This window comes from Protopterus annectens, chromosome 13.part0 (assembly GCF_019279795.1).
Source record: "Protopterus annectens isolate FY-2018-M chromosome 13.part0, PAN1.0, whole genome shotgun sequence".
Classification (NCBI taxonomy): domain Eukaryota; kingdom Metazoa; phylum Chordata; order Ceratodontiformes; family Protopteridae; genus Protopterus; species Protopterus annectens.
This window is the reverse complement of record NC_056747.1, coordinates 1,181,792,936-1,181,797,935: the sequence shown is the minus strand read 5'-3', so window position 1 is coordinate 1,181,797,935 and position 5,000 is coordinate 1,181,792,936.

The following is a 5,000-nucleotide window of genomic DNA, read 5'->3' as shown; positions in this document are numbered from 1 at the left end:
TGAGATGACAGGCAATTATGGAGGAGACTCTCATATGCTATCAGCTAGAGACAACATAAGAGGAGAATGATGGGAGAGATGAAAGCACAGTCGGTACTTACGTATTATCGCAACCAGATTTTTGCAATAATACCACTTGCTTTCTGAGTTTGTTTTCTGACTGTTAATGGTTTATAAGTGTTATATAGTGTGTTTCCTTTAACAATACATCTTTTTTTCTGCAGTGTTTTCAATAAAATGTGTATAATAACCCCCCCCCCAAAAAAATAGAAACATGCTGTTGTTTCTTTATGCAGTTTACTGCCAGGGTGGTGAAGCTTAACTGAATAGTGCGCCGCCGTTGCTCGCTGAATGTTCCTTTCCCTTTCTTTTTTTTTTTTTTTCTTCATGGCAGCAAATGCTGATGAATGTAATGGTTATAAATGTGTTTTTTTGGACCTTTTTCAGCTATCTATCTATATATATATATATATATATATATATATATATATATATATATATATCACAGCTGTGTCAACGGTTTTCCCTGAGACTCGTGCAGGTACAACACAGGTTATCTGATTAATTAATTTTAGATGTGTTTCTGGAATTAAAATGACTAAACCCCACCCCCCCACAAAAAAAAAAAATAAAAACATGCTGTTGTGTTTCTTTATGCAGTGTACTGCCAGGGTGGCGTAGCTTAACTGAATAGTGCGCCCCCACCCGCTGAATGTTTCTTTCCCCCCCTTTTTTTTTTCCGTGGCAGCAAATGCTGATGAATGTAATGGTCATACATCTTTTTTTGGACCTTTTTCAGCTATATCACAGACTCATACGGGTACAAAACAGGTTATCTGTTTAATTTTAGATGTTTCCTGACATTTGTACAACACTCTCAGTCAGATTACGATGACAGTAAGCAAGTGCTATTATCGTAAAAATCTGGTTGCGATAATACGTAAGTACCGCACAGTGTTATGCACTACTCAGGGCAGTATGTGTACAGATGTTTGCATTATGGGCATCAGGTCCTACTGGGATTGGAAATAATATAATATTTATCTTCTGTTCTGTAGGCTTAGAGAAAGATGTGCTTATGTTAGGGGGGGTTAGCAGTAATTTTATAAAATGTGACAGTTACCTGCATAATTTGAAATGTGATAAAAGTATAAAGGAAAATCCTTTTGTAATAAAACAAGTGGAGTTGTATGTGTATTTTTGCAATGTACAGCTAATAAATGTATTTAAATGTTACAGTAAAGATGTCCAAAAGTTCATGGAACAAGAGGAAAGGATGGGTGATGGTGGGTGTGAGGGGACGCTAAGGTACTAGCTGCAATAATTAGACAAACTAGGAAGAGCATTACATTTTCTACTGGCTTGTATATGGATATATATATTATTTATTTATTTATTTAACATTTGGTTACCAGGAGTCCTGGGGAGAAAAGCTCCATACAGTTTTTATGGAAGCTGACATTTCTGCAGTCAGTCACAGAGCTGACATACATACCAGCAGTACAATATCAAGGGATTATGAGCTGGATTTAGAAAGGGCCGCCTCCAAAGCTAAGCCCTAGAACAAGCTGCTACTGCTGGTGGCGGCCATTTCTGATTCAGAGACAGGCATATCACAGTGTTCCTAAGCAGACTGTAGGATCCCAACAGTGGGCTGTCTCCTTGGTCAGGCTAAATGCTAATGAGGCATTCTGGAGGAGCTGCTTATGCTAATTAGTCATGTGCTCTTCCCTGGAAATGCCTGCATAAGTTAGCCGAGTTAATTAACTTATCCAAAAAGTTTGCAAAGACCAATTACTTTCAATGAATGAGATCACATTAGATGTAAATGCCAGGATGTTTAGTGGACACGTAGTAGTGGTTTGTGTGTGTGCTTGTGTGTTTATGTGTGTGGCTGCATTTATGGGTGTATGCAGCGGGATGAGTGAGTGAGTGTGCTGTGTTTCTGCCTGGGTGGGGATAGGTAGGTTAGGTATGCACATTTGTAAGTGTGTGTGTGTGTGTGTGTGTGTGTGTGTGTGTGTGTGTGTGTGTGTGTGTGTGTGTGTGTGTGTGTGTGTGTGTGTGTGTGTGTGTGTGTGTGTGTGTGTATATGTATTTGTGTATTCATGGGTGAATGGGTGTGTGTCTGTGAGTCTAATGTGAGGGAGAGGCAGTGTGAGTGTATGTGTGTGTGTGTGTGTGTGTGTGTGTGTGTGTGTGTGTGTGTGTGTGTGTGTGAGAGTGCATGCATGTGGGGGGGGGGGGGCTGCCATACCCAGAAACTTCCCTAGACTAACATACAAATTCCACAATATTGGGGATGAGGGACCACTAGACATCAGGAATTTAAATGATTAACCTAACTTGCTTAAAACATTAATAGAACAACAGATTTTTGAAGCATGACAGATGTATGGGGAGGATACACCAGACAGACACAGTTATTTTAATTATTACTCCATGTCGCTGGAAGAACAAGGAAAATTTTCAGACCCTGTATCATTGGCACACAAAGCAGCTTGTTAATAATATAGAGCTTTAGTCCTTTGCACTATCTCCAGGATACTATTTAAATATTATATTAGTCCACTTAAATAGTTAATGGAAGAACAGGGAAGAAGCTTTGAATCCTGTATGCTTGGCACACAAAATATTACATTAGCAGGGCTTTATTCCTTTACACGATACACCAGGGGTAATATTTAAATATTACCTTAAGTCACTGAAAAAATACATTAAAATGGGGGGGGGGTGATTCAAATCCTGTACCCTTTACACAGAAAGTAGCCCATTAGCACTCGAGAAATGCTGTTCTCTATGTTAACCGTGGAAGGCCTGCATTCTGATCTATTATTTCTTAATGTGAGGCATTATTGACTGACTGTAATAAGAAGCAAGTTACAAGGAACAGGCAAGTGCAAAATTAGGGATAGTTATGAAGAATGGGAGTGCATCCATGGGGAAGGGGGGAGCATGATGAAGACTTCTGGACAAAGTGAGGAGGAACACCAGGAAGAATTTTAAATATTACTTGGAGTCACTTTAAAAATGAGTAGAGCAACAAGTCTAGCATCATGATGCAGTTTTGGAAGAGTGAGAATGAAACTTTAATGTCTGTCATTATTCACTGACTGTAACCATCTGTAATTTACAAGCAGTTGGGAAACAATAAGAGGCTACAACAGTGACATGCCATACGCCTGGTACAGTGCTCAGGCCAAAGGTCATCAAAGTGCACTCACTCCAAAGCCTGGTGCAGTGCTCAGGCCAAAGGTCATCAAAGTGCACTCACTCCAAAGCCTGGTGAAGTGCTCTGGCCAAAGGTCATCAAAGTGCACTCACTCCAAAGCCTGGTGCAGTGCTCAGGCCAAAGGTCATCAAAGTGCACTCACTCCAAAGCCTGGTGCAGTGCTCAGGCCAAAGGTCATCAAAGTGCATTCACTCCAAAGCCTGATGCAGTGCTCAGGCCAAAGGTCATCAAAGTGCATTCACTCCAAAGCCTGGTGCAGTGCTCAGGCCAAAGGTCATAAAAGTGCACTCACTCCAAAGCCTGGTGCAGTGCTCAGGCCAAAGGTCATCAAAGTGCACTCACTCCAAAGCCTGGTGCAGTGCTCAGGCCAAAGGTCATCAAAGTGCACTCACTCCAAATATTCTGGGCTGTAACCATTTGGCTTTATCCAAGTTGTCTTTGAATGCATGCATTGTTGGTGAGTCACACACTGATAAAGGTAATTTATTCCAGAGGAATAGAATATGCTGTGAAACTTATTTCTTTCTTATGTTGAGCATAAAAATCTTTTATATTGCACTTCAGTTTGCTATATCAGTGTGTCTTAAATACATCTAGATTTAACGTTGCCCTCAAGAGTTCATTCCACATTACTTTGTACACAGTAGTTAGAATGCCTCAAAAATACCTGTAATGTATGGGAAAAAGGTCAAACTTTTCACACCTTTTCATGATGACATGTATGCATCTCAACATCTTAGCATAAAAAGTCTGGGCAAAGCCAAAAATAATAGGGGGGCATAGACCCACAATTTGGGACAGATTTTAAATTTTACTTCTATAAACGTAGAAAATTGATATAATAATATGTTTTGCATTAGCATGCATTTAACAATATTACATGTTGTACAAGCAGCTGATGGATTAAAACTATATTTGTTCTTTGTTACAGGCTATGTAAGTTCAACATCAGTAATAATATCTTGACAACATGCTCATGTTATAGTATAGGAGTGTCCCCACTTTAGCCATCATTTTTGTTGTTATTACTATTTCCTGTCACGAGATCCTTATAACATAATTTCCTTTTTAGATTAATACTGTTCCTTTACAAAAAGCTAGGTTTATCCTCAATAATATTTTGTATCTCAGGCATTGACAGTAAGAGGCACCATTTTTTTTATAATAATATCTTTTACATCATTTGTTCTTCTATTATAAGTAGTTTCATACACCTTTTTTGTTTATTACTTCCTACATTTCATTGTATATTTAAACTCCCATTAGACAAAAATGGTTTAGCCTCATTATTTCTATTCGTTAGGACTTCTGTCTTCAAGGTTTGTAATAAATCCACATTATAGCCCCTCTGGTGGAAGTCATTAGTCATGTCATTCAACTGTTCTATACATTTATCATCACTATTATTTAGTCTACTAGCACGCAACATTTGACTTTTCACTACACCTTTGAATATATGGTTAGTGTGCATACTAGTCCTATGACTATACTTATTGGTCTTGATTATCTACCTTCTCTGTCTTGACATCCAAAAAATGTATAGATTTCCTTTGAAAATGTAGTAGTAAATTTAAGGAAGTTAGAACTATTATTAATATAATTAATAAACTCATTAAGATTTCTCCCATCTCCTTTCCATATAAAAAACACATCATCTATAAATCATCTGTAGAATAAAATGTTTTTCTATAATATGTGTTGGGCCAGTATATATATATATATATATATATATATATATATATATATATATATATATATATATATATAT